General features: G+C 33.4%; 1 protein-coding gene across 3 annotated transcripts in view; it reads right to left on the bottom strand.

Moving 5' to 3' along the window:
- Positions 1-15,848, bottom strand: part of ZNF438 (zinc finger protein 438) — a 178,606-nt gene that overhangs the window by 137,673 nt on the left and 25,085 nt on the right. Inside the window, exons 1-2 of one of the 3 annotated variants that reach the window (XM_058681552.1) lie at positions 2,800-2,829; positions 1,070-1,129 (exon numbers count right to left, since the gene is read on the bottom strand). The exons of 1 other annotated variant lie outside the window; for it this stretch is intronic. The gene's annotated coding sequence lies outside the window, so the exon portion shown is untranslated. Of the gene's footprint in view, positions 1-1,069; positions 1,130-2,799; positions 2,830-15,848 lie in introns of those variants that run through there. One more of the 3 variants, XM_058681550.1, reaches the window with a different exon arrangement.

Genomic DNA, 15,848 nt, shown 5'->3' with positions numbered 1-15,848 from the left:
TCTTACCTCTGTTAATACAAAGTGCTATACTAAACTACCAAAGACCACAGAAGCACCTTAAAAGAATCAAAGAGCAAGTGTGTAATCAGGTATAAGGAAGTCACAAACACCATGCCAATATCCAAAAACTGAAATCCCACACCTCCTATAAACTGAAAAGTGAAACCGATGGTCACATATTTCCTTGTATCTCTATTCACAGAATCTGGATTTTTAAAAGATAACTAATAATTTTGATTCCTCAAACTATTGCAGAGAAAAGTTACTTCCAAACTATAATTTTCAAATAAATAAACCTTGATTTTTTTCTGCTTTAAACGAATTTTTATTTTGGAATAATTTTAGTTTTACAGGAAAGTCACAAAGATACAACAGAGTTCCTGTATCTCCCTCACTCAATTTCCCCTAAAGCTGACATCTTACATAACCACGGTTTTGTCAAGACTAAGGAATTAGTGTTGATATATTGCTATTAATTAAGCTATAGGTTTTATTTGGATTTCACATGTTTTTTCACTAATACCTTTTTTTTCCAGTTCTAAGATCTAATCTAATAATAATTATTATATTTTTATATATTACATATCTTATTTTATTATATAATATATATTTTATATATCTATATTATACTTCTATATATTTATATTTATATATTATATTATTTATATAGTAAATATTTTATAGTTACATATATATTTATATATTTTATATTTATATTTATGTTTATATGTATCATATATATTTTATTATATATTTATTTTATTTTATAATATATATATTTTTTATATTTTCAGTGCTTTAAGTATTTTCTAGTGCTTTAAGGTGCCAAGCTTATGTGTCTTATTAAATGTCTTCACTATAAATACTACAGAAAATAAACGTACAGGCTCCCTGGAAAATATGACTTATTGGGTATAAGAGAAATGTTATACTATGATTCATGTAAACATAATATTTCTACTAACATTTTACTGAGGAGAAAAAGAGATAAATCACTTTGTCAGGAACCTATGAGATCAAATTATTTAATGTTTCATAAATATCTTTTCAAAAAATGCTTGTCTCTTACCTATCTCCTAAGGCTCCAGTAAAGAGTCATAAGATATACAGTAAATCCTTTTAATTAATCCTGTAATAGAATATAAAGTATTATTATAAGCATATTCAAAGAATCCATTTTTATCAAACATATGTAGAAACTGCCTTCCTTTCATTCTCAAATTTAATTTTTAATTACTGTATATTTTTATTAAGATATCACAATAACTAACTTAAGGGAGAATATAATTCACTAAATTTATTACACCTCTTTAGTTTAAAAATGAAAGCATGCAAATTTAATAAAAGTTTTAAGACAAACAGAAAATGTACCAGAAAAAAAAAGAAATGCCAAATGAATAAAACTGACTAGGAAGAATGCTTCGCATTCTTTTCCATGTACATAATGCCGTGCAAATTACTAAACAGTCACAAACAAGTGAATCATATCGAGGACACAGACTTTTGATGGGAAAATGGTAATCCAGAGTTTGGAGTTAGGAGGTTTCTGAAAAAATACATGTCTGGTAAAGTGTCCGTGTGTGTCAGTTTGCCTGAGATGGTCCCAATTTATGCCTGTTGTTCACAGTGTCCCACTCAACGTATTATTTATCTTAGATTTTTTTAGTGCTTTTTTTTTTTTAATGGTAGCAGTATAATAAGCGTGGGTTTTCACTTTTAGGTTCTGCCATTATCTTGTGGAGCAGTATGAGATGCATGTGCAGAGAACCCAGGTGCCAATTAACATGTGGTTAAATCTGAAAGACTTTAAGCATAAAGGCATTTCTGGATGGGCTATAACTCATACCTCATTCTCAAAAACAATACCTAAGCCAGTTTCGGGGGGGGGGGGGGGAAGCGCACTCAGGCAGGAATAGCTTGAGACAACTCCTTCAGCCTTGAATGGAGGTGGAAGAAATATTCAATACTGCTGCCCCTGCTTTACGACTATTTCGAAGACCATATTACGAAAAGCAGATGGAGATGTTTTACATATTACTCTATAAAGAATGACTTTTCATTTAGATCAAATGAATGTTCTTTAAACTTCTCCCTCTCAATTCTAATTACAATTTATCTTCTTTACACAAAGTTAAGTGACAGCTGTTATTTTGATGGCTCTATTAGCAGAAGAAATTCACACTTAAATGATGTCAGCTTTCTATCAGTGTCAGGAGATACATCAAATAGAAAACTCAGTTAATTCCCCCTTTTTTTTCTTACTGATTTAGAGAGTAATTCAATAAAACAATATGCATACAAATGTACTGTTAGGCTAATAACATACAGAAATTTTATATATTTGCAATAACAGCATAAAGGAAGCAAGTGAGAAGAAAGTTGTATTAGAGTAAGGATATAACACCAGATGGGAACTCAAATCCACAGAAATATAAGAGAATGAAAAATAGGCTGATATAGCTAACTCTATAAATACATATTTGTTCTCCTTTCTTCTCTCAGCTTCTTTAAAAGAGACATAGGATTATATAAAGTAAAAATTACAACAATATATTGTTGCGTTTCTATAGTATATACATAGAAGATGTATAATAATAGTAGGAAAAAGTGGAGAGAGAGAAAAATGGAGCTATACAGGAGAAATGTTTATTTTAATGAGTATAAGTAAAAATGAGAAGTAGATTCTTCTAAGTTGAAATGTATATTGTAAAACCTAGAGCAAACACTAAGAGAATAACTCCAGATGTATAATTTAAAAATGATTAAAAGACTCAAAATACCACACTAGAAGATATTCACTTATTTCAAAAGAATTCACTTAATTTGAAAGAATTCAAGAGAATAAAGGCATGAGACCTACAGAAAACAAAAAGCAAAATAGCAGATGTAAATCCAACCATATCAATAATATTAATTGTGAATGGATTAAACAACCTAGTCAAAAAGCAGAAATTATCAGATTGTATTTTTAAACATCCAATGATAGTTGACCCTTGAACAACATGGTTTGAACTGAACAAGTCCACTTAACATGTGGATTTTTTTTTCAATAAATACACTATAGTACTGTAAAAATCTTCCTTATGATTTTCTTAACAACCAACATTTTCTTTTCTCTAGCTTACTTTATTGGAATATATACCAAATAATATACAACATATACAAAATATGTCTGTTATGTTACTGGTAAAGTTTTTTGGTCAACAATAGGTTAAGTTCTTTGGAGTCAAAAGTTTTATGTGTTGGATGCCTGGGTGGCTCAGTTGGTTACAGGTCCGACTCTTGATTTTAGCTCAGGTCATGGCCTCACCGTCCACAGGATTGAGTCCCGCATAGGGCTCTGTGCTGACAGCATGGAGTCTGCCTGGGTTCTCTCTCTCTCTCTCTCTCTCTCTCTCTCTCTCTCTCTCTCTCTCTCAAAATAAATAATTAAAAATTATTTTAAAAAGTTTTATGTGAATTATCAACTGTGCAGAGAGTCAGCACCACAACCCCTGTGTCATTCAAGGGTAAAACTGCATATACAATATGCTGTCTACAGGAGACACTTTTATGTTCAATGATACAAATAGGTTGAAAGTAAATGGAAGAAAAAAGATACACTATGCAAAGAAGAACCATGAGAATCAGAAAAAACAAACTTTAAAACAACAACAAAGGAACTGAAGGAATAAACAATTCAAAAATGAAATTGGAAGAGGTCATATCCCCTCTCAATATTAGATGGAACAACCAAGAAGAAAATACACAAGGAAATAAAAGATTTGAAAAAAAACTATAGGTCAACTAGACCTAAAAGACATCTATATGATACTCCACCCAAGAATACAATACACATTTTTCTCAAGTGCACATGAAACATTCTCTAAGGTAGACTGTATTCAAGGCCATGTACCAGCCTCAATAATTTAAAGTGATTAAAATCATGCAGACTGTTCCATGACCACAATAGGATGCAATTAGAAATCAGTAACAGAAGGAAATTCTAGACAAATACGTGGAAATAAAACAATACACTGCTAAATAACCAATAAGTAAAAAAAATCATAAAGGAATTAGAAAACTCCCTGACATGAATGAAAACAAAAACACAACATGCCAAAACCTATGGGATACAGCTAAAGAAAGCAGTGCTTAATGTAAAATTTATCATTGTAAATACTTATGTTAAAAAAGATCTCAAATGAATAACCTAAATTTCCATCTTAAGAACTGAGAAAAAGAAGAGTACACAGAAAAGCAAGCAGAAGTAAGGGAATAATAAAGATTGAAGTACAAAAAAAAAAAAAATGCAATAAAGAATAGAAAAACAAGAAAGAAAATCAATGCAAACAAAAGTTGTTTCTTTGAAAAGATCAACAAAATTGACAAACCTTTAGCTAGAGTGACTGAGAAAAAATAAAGGTACACACAAATTACCAGAATCAGGAATGAACAAAAGAACATTACTATTGCCTTCCAGAAATAAAAGTTATTATAAAGGAATATTATGAACAACTGTACATCAACCAATTGAGTACTTGGATGAAAAGAACAAATTCTTTTTTTTTTTTTTAATGTTTATTTTTGACAGACAGGAGAGACAGAGCATGAGCAGGGGAGGGGCAGAGAGAGAGAGACAGAGACACAGAATCTGAAGCAGGTTCCAGGCTCTGAGGTGTCAGCACCTCTCTCAGCACAGAGCCCGACGCGGGGCTTGAACTCATGAGCCGTGAGATCATGACCTGAGCAGAAGTTGGACGCCTAACCGACTGAGCCACCCAGGTGCCCCAAAAAGAACAAATTCTTAAAAAAACAACTACAACTGACAGAGAAAACATACAAACTCTGAATAGGCCTGTAACAAATACAGATTGAGTTAGTAATTAAAATACTTCCAACAAATATAAGTACAGACCCAGAGGGCTTCACTGGTAATTCTACCATACCTTTAAATGAGAATACCAATCTTTAAAGAAGTCTTCCAAAACAAACCAACCAAACATACATGAAGAGAGAACACTTCCACAAGGCCAGTATTACTTGATACCAAAACTAGACAAAGACATAAGAAAACTATAGACCAACATTCTTTATGAATATAGATGCAAAATCCTCAACAAAATACTAGCAAAGCAAATCCAGCAATATGTAAAAATGATTAAAACCACAACCAAGTAAGATTTGCCCTAGGAATGCTAGGTTGGTTCAATACCCACTGACCAAGAAACCCAATCAATAATATATTAACTAAATTAACTAATACTACATTAATGAAATTTTTAAAAAATACATGATAATATCAATAAATACAAAAAGAGTATTTGCTAAAATCCAACACTCTCTTATCACAAAAAGCATTCAACAACCAAGAATAGAAAGGAACTTCCTCAACCAGACAAAAGACATCTACAAAAACTCACAGCCAACATCATACTTAATAATGAAAGACTGAATGTGTCCCTCCTAAAATTAGAAACAAGGGAATTGTGTCCTATTTCTTACCATTTCTACCTAACAGTTCACTGCAAGTTCTAACCAATACAATTAAGCAAGAAAAAAACAAAAACAAACAAACAAAAAAAGATCCAGATTGGAAAGAAGTATAACTATCTCTATTCGTAGATGACAGAGTTTTGTGTGAAGAAAATCCTAAGGAATCTACTTTTAAAAAAGTTTTTAGAATAACCATGCTCAGCAAGGTTTCAGGATATAAGAATATACCAAAAAATTCTTTTTTTTCTATACAACCACAATAACCAATCCAAAATTGAAATGATAAACTTAAGAAAGCAATTCCATTGAGAAGGAAGATTAAAATAGAGAAGATTTTAATTGAGAAGATTAAAACACTTTAGAATGTATTTAACAAAAATAGTATAAGACTTGCACAGTGGAAACTACAAAATACTGTTAAAAGAAATTAAAGACAACTTAAATGGAAAAACATGCCATGTTGATGAACTGTTAAGACTCAATATTGTTAGGATGTCAATACTCCCATATTGGTCTACATGTTTGGCACAATTCCCATTACAATCCAAGATGTCTTTTCTCCAAAAATTGACAAACTTTTACTAAAACTCATATGGATATGCAAGGGACCTAGAAGAGCCAAACAATCTTAAAAAAGAAAAAGAAAGTTGGAAGACTCACATAACCCAATTTCAAAACTTACTACATAGTTACAGTAATCAACACAGCATGGTACTGGCATAGACATTTCTCCCAAGAAGATTTACAACATCTAATAAACATATGAGAAGATGCTCAACATCATTAACCACTGGGGAAATGCAAGTGAAAATCACAATACATTTTTAATCAATTTGATATTCAATGAGACACGACTTCATGCCTATAATCAACAATAGAAATAACAAGTACTGATGAAGATGTGGAGAAATTAGAATCCTCTCCATTGCTGGTAGAAATGAAAAATGGTACAGTCAATTAGGAAAACATTTTGGCAGTTCCTCAAAAGTCTAAAAGATAGAGTACCATTTGACCCTGCAATTCCCACTACTAAGTAAGTACTCAAGGGAAATGAAAATGTACACCCACACAAAAACTTGAACATAAATATCACAGCAGCATTAATCATAATAGCCAACAAGTGGAAACAACCCAAATGTCTATCAACTGATGAATGGATAAACAAAATGTGGCATATCCATTCAATGGAATAGTATCCAACAATAAAAATTAAATTATTAATAATAATAATTTAATATTAATTAAAATATTAATATATGTTACATCATGAATGAACCTCAACACACTATACTAAGTGAAAGACCACATACAGTAAGATTCAACTTACATGAAAAACCAGAATAAGCAAATGTATAGACTGAAAGTAGATTATGGTTGTCAGGCTGGGTTGATTGGAAGAATAGGGATAGGCAGTGACTGCCAACAGGTATAGTCTTCTTTTAGGGGGTGATGGAAATGCCTTAACCCTAGATTGTAGCAATGGTTGTACAATACTGTGACTACACTAAAACCACCTAATTGTATACTTTAAATGGGTTAATTTAATGACATGGAAATTGTATTGCAATTAAAATGTTCTTATTTTAGTTGAAACCAAACTATAGTGTCTAAGGAAGCTAATTAACTCCACAAATAATTTTTTAAAAACTTAAGTGATTATTATGAATATTCAGATAATGATCACTTAAGAGAGAAAAGAGGATTGTGATTGACACAGGACACATGGAAGAGTTTTAAGGATGATGGACAAAGTTCTATTTCCTGACCTGGGTGTTATCAGCATTGCAATAATTCAGTAAACCATGTATTTTATAATATGTTTCTTATAGCATATGTTTTATTTTATAATAAAAACACATTTTTAAGGGTCATATTTGGATTTTTTTAAATATAATTTATTGTCAAATTGGCTTCCATACAACACCCACTGCTCATCCCAACAAGTGCCCACCTCAATGCCCATCACCCATTTCCCCCTCTTCCCCACCCCCCATCAACCCAGTTTGTTCTCTGTATTTAAGAGTCTTTTATGGTTTGCCTCCCTCCCTTTCTGTTTGTAACTATTTTTTCCCCCTTCCCTCCCCCATGGCCTTAAGTTTCTCAAGATCCACATATGAGTGAAAACATATGATATCTGTCTTTCTCTGACTTGTTTCACTTAGCATAATACTTTTCAGTTCCATCCACATTGCTGCAGGATTTCATTTTTTTCTCATTGTGGATTTTTAAAAAATAGGAATTTGAGATTATATCCTAATCATCTGACTAAACTATTTGCTAAGACAATAATGAAAATATCCTCTATCTGTATACATTTATTGAGCATTTGAAATGTGGCTAGCATGACTGAGGAACTGAATTAAATAAAAAGTTTTTATTGAAGTATAATTGACATACATGTTATATTAGTTTCAGGCATACAACAGTGATTGTCAAATGTATGCATTATACAGTGTTCCCCATGCCTAAGTGTAGTTATCATCTGTCACTATACATTATTACAATGTTATTGACTACATTCTCTATGCTGTGCTTTTCATCTTTATGACATTTATTTTATAAATGTAATTTTATACTTTTTAATCCCTTTAGCCTATTTTATCCATTCCCCTCTGGCAACCACCAGTTTTGTTCCCTGTATTTACGAGTCTGTTTCTGGGTTTTTGCTTGTCTGTTTTGTTTTTTAGATTCCACATGTAAGTGAAATGATAGGGTATTGGTCTTTGACTTATTTCACTTAACATAGTACTACCTCTAAGTCTATCCATATTGTTACAAGTGGCAAGATCTATCATTCATTTTTATGGATCAGTAATATTCCATTGTGTATACACTACCTCTTCTTTAACCATTCATATACTGGTTTTCCATATCTTAGCTATTATAAATAATGTTGCAATAAACATAGGGGTGCACATATCTTTTCAAATTAGTGTTTTCGTTGTCTTTGGGTAAATACCTAGTAGTGGAATTACTGGATAGTATTTCCATTTTTAGTTTTTTTAGGAACCTCCATAATGTTTTCCACAGTGGTTGTACCAATCTACATTCCCACCAAAAGTGCACAAGAGCTCCCCTTTCTCCACATCCTCGCCAACTCTTATTATTTCTTGTCTTTTTGATACTAGCCATTCTGACGGGTGTGAGGCGATACTTCATTGTGGTTCTGATTTGCATTTTCCTAATGATTACTGATGCTGAACATCTTTTCATGTGTCTGTTGACCATCTGTATGTCTTCTCTGGGAAAATGTCTATTCAGGTCCTCTGCCCATTTTTAATCAGATTATTTGGGGGATTTCTGCATTGAGGTATCTAAGTTCTTTATATATTTTGGATATTAACCTCTTAGAAATATCGTTTGCAAATATCTTCTCCCATTCAGTAGGCTGCCTTTTCATTTTCTTGATCGTTTTCTTTGCTGTACAAAAGCTTTTTTGGTGTAATCTCATTTAGTCTTTTTTTTTTTTTTTTTGCTTTTGTTTCCCTTGCCTCAGGCAACACACCCATAAATATGTTGTGAAGGCCATGAAGTCCAAGAGATTACTGCCTATGCTTCCTATGCTTTCCTTTAGGACTTCTATGGTTTCAGTTCTCACATTTAAATCATTAATCATTTTGAGTTTATCTTTGTGTATTGTTTAAGAGTGGTCCTGTTTCATTCTTTTACATGTAGCTATCCAGTTTTACCAATACCATTTGTTGAAGAGATTGTTTTTTCCCCATTGCATATTCTTGCCTCTTTTGTCATAGATTAATTGACCATATAAGCTTGGTTTCTTTCTAGGCTTTCTATCCTGTTCCATTGTGTGTGTGTGTGTGTGTGTGTGTGTGTGTGTGTGTGTGTGTGTGTGATACTGTTTTGGTTACTACAGCTTTGTAGTATATCTTGAAATCTAGGATCTTGGTATCTCTAGCTTTGTGCTTTCTCAAGATTTTTTTTGGCTATTTAAAGTCTTTTGCAGTTCTATACAAATTTTGGGATTTTTTTTGGTAATTATATAGTTTATTGATGTGTTCACTGTCTTACCTCATCCATTATGGTATAATTTCCCTGAAGGCAAGAAGTAAATCTGTTTTAATCACTGTTATATACCCCCACCACCACACTAATGTATTCCTTAGCACTTACAAAATCTCAAAGAATCATTAAAAATATCAGCAGTACATAACTAAGAAAAAAATTGTAATTATATGAGCTGGAAATTTTATAATTGTTCTAGTTCTGTGAAAAATATAGTTGGTATTTTGAAAGGAAGTGCATTGAGTCTGAGATTGTTTTGGGTACTATGGACATTTTAACAATATCAATTCTACCCATGAGTATGGTATATCTTTCCATTTGTTTGAGTCATCTTCAATTTCTTTTTTCAACATCTTATAGTTTTCAGAATATAGGTCTTTCACCTCTTATGTTAAATTTATTCCTACGTATTTTTTTGGCACAACTGTAAATGGGATTTTCTTAATACCTTTTTCTGCTAGTTTGGTATTAGTGTATAGAAGAAATGCAACAGATTTCTATATATTAATTTGTATCATGCAACTTTACTGAATTCATTTATCAGTTCTAATAGTTTTTTGGGGTTTTCTATATATGAGTATCATGTCACTCTTAAGTAGTGAAGTTTTATTTCTTCCTTACCAATCTGGATGCCTTTTATTTTTTTTTTCTTGTCTGCTGCAGCTACGACTTCCAGTATATGTTGAATAAAAGTGGTAACAGAAGACATCCTTGTCTTATTCCTGATCTTGCAGGAAAAGCTTTTAGTTTTTGCAACTGAGATAATGTTAGCTGTGGGTGTGGGTTTGTCATATATGATCTTTATCATGGTGAAGTATGTTTCCTCTAAACCCACTTTGTGAAGACTTTTATCATGAATGGATGTTGAATGTTGTCAAATGCTTTTTCTATATCTATTGAGATGGTCATGTGGTTTTTACCCTTCCTCTTGTTAATGTGATGAACCATGTTGACTGACTTGCAGATACTGAACTCTCCTTGTATCCCTAGAATAAATTCCATGTGATCGCTGTGAATGATTCTTTTAATATATTGTTGAACTTAGTTTGCTAATATTTTGTTGAGGATTTTTGCAACTATGTTCATCAGGTATTACTGGCCTATAGTTTTCTTTTTTTGTAGCATCTTTGTCTGGTTTTGGTATCAGGGTAATGCTGTCCTCATAAAATTAATTTGGAAGTTTTCCTTCTTCTATTTCTTGAAATAGCTTGGGAAGAATCAGTATTAACTCTTTTTAAATGTTTGGTAGAACTCAACTGTGAATCTACCTAGTCCTGGACTCTTGTTTGTTGGTAGATTTTTTACTACCAATTCAATTTATTACTAGTAATCAGTCTGTTTAATTTTTCTATTTTTTTCCTGATTCAGTTTTGGAAGATCATATGCTTCTAGGAAGTCACCCGTTTCTTCTGTTATCCAACTTTCTGGCATAAAATTCTTCATAGTAGTCTATTATAATCCTTTATATTCCATGATGTCATGACCTTCATACAGTGTCAGTTGTTATTTTTCCTCCTGCATTTCTTATTTGAGTCCTCTCTTTTTTTCTTGACAAGTCTGGCTAAAGGTTTATCAATTTTATTTATCTTTTCAAAGAACCACTCTTGGTTTCATGGGTCTTTTCTATTTTTTTAGCCTCTATTTCATTTATTTCTGTTCTGATCTTTATTATCGCCCTCTTCTACTAACTTTGGGTTTGTCTGTTCTTTTTTCAAAGCCCTTAGGTGTAAGGTTAGATTGCTTATTTGAGATTTTTCTTATTTCTTGATCCATAACTGTATCACTACAAACTTTCCTCTCAGAACTGCTTTTAGTGCATCCCAAAGATTTTGAACTGCTATGCTTCCATCTTCATTTGTCCATATGTATTATTTCATTTTGTCTTTGATTCTTCGTTGACCCACTGTTGTGTAGTAGCATGCTGTTTAGCCTCCATGTGTTTGTGTGATTTTCCAGTTTCCTTCTTGTAATCAATTTCTAGTTCTACACTGCTGTGATTGAAAAAAATATGCTTGATATGCTTTCAGTCTTCTTAAACTTGAGACTTATTCTGTGGCCTAACAAATGATCTATCCCGGAGAATGTTCCGTGTACACTTGAATGTGTATCCTGGCGTTTTGGGATGGGATGTTCTGGATATATATGTTAAGTTCATCTGGTCTAATATGCCACTCAAAGTCACTGTTTCTATCCTATGTCTATACTGTCCAATTACTGAGCACCTGAAATGTGGCTAGCATGATTAAGGAATTGAATTGTTAATTTAATTCTAACTAGTTTAAATTCAAATATAAATAATCATATGTGCCTGATGGCTACCACATGGACAATGCAAGCTTAGAGCATACAACTACTATGAAATTTCTGGCAGATATATATTTTCAAAAATAGTGGATAAATAAGCTAACCTTTAAAACATTGAAAATAAAATCTATATATAACAGAGATGGCAGCTTTATAATAACCATCACTTTTTAAAATCTGCATAGAATTCTCAACAAGCAATGAAATAGGGAGTGTATATATATATATATATATATACACTCCCTATTTATACATATATACATATGCATAATACATACATATATACATATGTATATGCATACATATACATATATATACATATACACACACACACCCTCCCTATTTATATATATATATATATATATACACATACATACACACATATATAATATATATATATCATATATATACAAATGCATATATGTGTAGATATATATATCAGAAAATTTTGCAATCAGTTGTGCTTATCCTACTTGGCAGAGTTCTTAATATGCCCAAAAACTTAACAGCAGTCCTATTTCCAGATTTCACCCTAACTCTCCAGGAAATAAAAAAGGTAACCTAATTTGAACATCACTCATGTGGTTTCTACAACCTATCACCAACCCCTATAAATTCTCTAAGAACCATAAATTCCACCCAGCATCCTGAACAAATCCAACTACATATAAAGTCTAAGGTGTTTCTGTCACCCTCCTGTTTGTTTCCGAGTCCTAAGTTTTTCAGATTTGATTTTATGACCAGTTTCTATCAGTAAAAATGATCCTTAATATTCATTTGACAAACATTTCTTATTATGTTAGGTGCTATATTAGGAAACAGATGAAAAGTACAATCTTTGTCCTCATAGAAATTATAGCCTAGAGGGAGCAAGTACCCAATAAACCTGCAGAACTGAATAGTGTGTCAGTACTAAATGAGTACCATTTATATACCTCTATGGTTGTACAGAAAGGAACGCCTAATCTCCAGGAATAGAAAAGGAAAGGGACCAGGGAAGTGAGGCAATAGCAGAGGCATCCTTGGGCTAAGTCTTGGAAGATAAGCAAGACCTACCAAAGCAGCGAAGGGGGAAGGAGAAATGTTTCAGGCAAAGAGAAAACATGCAAAGGCTCAAAAGCCCAAGAGAAGAATTAAGTCAAGCTCAATACTGAAGTACAGTAAAGAAGAGGGGAGAAAAAGCAAACACTAGACAGGTGGGTAGACATAATCCTGAAGCTCTTTGCTTGCATGGTGTGGAGTCTGGATTTTATCTGGAAGGTTTAACAGCCCAAAGAATTCTGAGCTCAGGAATAATATGATCAGACTTGCATTAAAAAAAAAAAAACAAACACTCTGCAACAGTATGAAGTATAAATAAGAGAAAACATGCGATTGGATATATGACAAGCACTTTAGAGATCATTCCAGTAGCATAAGTGAAAAGAAATGAGTGTTCAAACTAATGCAGAGACAACAGGGATGGAGACAAAAATGATGTACTTGAAGGACATTTAGAGTAGGACACATGAATTGACTATATATGGGGGTAAGGAAGAATAAAAAACCAGGATGAGTTCCAGATTTCTTACTTGACAAAAAAAGACGCTGGTATTCATCAATAAAACAGAGAATACAGGAAGAACAAGAAGGGCAGGTTTGAGAGGTAATTTTGAGTTTTGAAACTCGGGAAAAAGGTAGTAGTTAGTAAAATCAATAATATCAAAAGTAAGCTCAAATGTACAAGCCCCAGCTCAGACTTACTGAATTAGAAACTCTAGAGATGGAGCCCAGTCAACTATGTTTTTAATCACCCTCTACATGATTCTGGTGTGTGCTAACCCTACAGAACCAATGGTCTTGTCAAACACTACCGGTAATATGGGTGAAGAATCAGGCAATCAGGTGGGCACTGATGATGACAGAAGGGAAAGGAAAGGTTAAGCAGAATCCAGATTACAGTAAATTTAAGGACTACACTGTAGGAAGAGAAATGGAGACAGCACATGTAGATTCTTTCAATATAGCTTTAAAAGAATGAGAAGAGACACAGGTGATTTAAAAAAGGATGAACAGTAGGGTGCCTGGGTGGCTCAATCAGTTAAGCCACCAACTTCGACTTCGGCCCAGGTCATGATCTCACGGTCTGTGGGTTTGAGCCCACATCGGGCTCTGTGCTGACATCTTGGAACCTGGAGCCTGCTTCTGATTCCGTGTATCCCTCTCTCTCTGCCCCTCCCCTGCTTGTGCGTGCTCTCTCTCTCTCTCAAAAATAAATAAATGTTAAAAAAAAAAAAAAAAAGGATTAACAGAATAAAGTCCTCTAAAAGGTAGAAAAAGATTCAGAGCCCAGGCAGAGGAACTGGCCTTGGAAGGTATGGCAGGCACCAGTGGGTGTCTTCCAGGTCCACTCTCCTTCCTGGACAACAGAATCTTAATTTAGTTCTTCTCTGGGAAGTCAGGAGGGCCACGAATCCTGACTAGTCTAAGCCAATCACAGGACTTCTATATCTCTTGCCACGTACCAGTTTAGAAATGGGCTATATGATGTAAATTCAACTAGTGAAGTCTGCTGAGAGGTTTCTGGAAAAGTGTTTTTTCACTCTTAAAAAAGACATAAAAAAGATGCTATGGCATGAATTTTTGTGCCTCCCTCCACCCTGACAAAATTCACAGATTAAAGCCCTAATCCCCACTGAGATGGTATTTGGGAGGTAATCAGGGTTACATCAGGTTATGAGGGTGGAGCCCTCATATGAGGATGTTCTTAGTTTATAAGAACACTAATGGTATTATAGTGTTCTTATAAAATGAGAAAGAGACTAGAGAGCGCTCTCCCTCTGCCATGTGAGGAAACAGCATAAAGGTGGTGGTCTTCAAGCCAGAAAGGGGCCCTCACCAAGAATGTTCAGGCAACTTGAGCTTGGACTTCCCAGACTCCAGAACAAAGCAAAATAAATGTTTGTGGTTTGAGCCACCCAGTCTTTGGTATTTTCTACAACAGCCTAAACTAAGACAAGAGACACCTTCCTTTCTTACAATCTTGGGCTCTTTTATACGAGGGCATAAAGCTTGGAACTAAAGCTGCCTGTCATCTTCAGACCAGAAGGGGACAAGCCTGAGGACAAAGGCTAACTCATCTAAGATGTTAGAAAGGAAAGACAGAAAGATCCTGAGAGCCTCATGACAGCAGTTAGCTGCTACATGAACCAACTATAACACCATCTTTCTTCCAAATTTCTAGTTATATGAGATCATAAAATTAACTTAATATTTTCAGTTTCAATTGGGTCTTCTGTCACTTGCCAGCTGAAAGCATTCTGATACTGAAAGACATTTTCACTCAGATGGATGTGAATAAAATTAACTTGCCTATTGGAGACATGGGAATTTGAGGGACTTCCAGACTGAAGTTTCATTTATTAAACAAAATGAAGCTCATATAGATCTATTTTATAAAGGGACAGGCCTTAACAGCTCTATTCTGCTTTAAAATATCTAGTATTTCTCACAATAACAATAGTTAGCCACGAAGAAGATGATGGTGATAGCCTCATGATTATTAACGTATTTTTAAAAGCTAGGTATTTAAGCCTTGTTTTGTTTACCTTCTGCATTCCCTTTGACTTCAGCAGTGAAATCATACCAATGTCTTTTACTTTCTGTTTGTAACAATTTTCCGACTTTCTTGGTATATAACATCATACCACAATATAGTTTACAGAGGAAACCTTTAACTTGAAAGAACAAACACTCTGAAAAGCAAACAGTGTATTAAAAGGTTTCTATTTTTATTTCCATACCTTTTCTAAATCCGTTCAAGAAAAGAAAACATTTCAACTACATCTGTGGAAAATCAACACTGTGGCCATGTAGATAAACACTAAAGAAAGTGCAATTTGAACACAAATAACAAAAAGCCCTAGAACTGTATGTGTGTCCAAGCAGTCCCCAAACGGTGAAAAATAAAATTGAAAGTTAAATTGTAAGACAGTTTTTGAAGACCAAAACATTTTTCCTATAGAAACAATGTTACTATGAGTCATTCCGGTCCTGGGCCAGTCCAT

The sequence above is a fragment of the Neofelis nebulosa genome, chromosome 8 (assembly GCF_028018385.1).
Source record: "Neofelis nebulosa isolate mNeoNeb1 chromosome 8, mNeoNeb1.pri, whole genome shotgun sequence".
Classification (NCBI taxonomy): domain Eukaryota; kingdom Metazoa; phylum Chordata; class Mammalia; order Carnivora; family Felidae; genus Neofelis; species Neofelis nebulosa.
The sequence above is the reverse complement of the archived record's forward strand: the minus strand, read 5'-3'. Positions and strand labels throughout refer to the sequence as shown.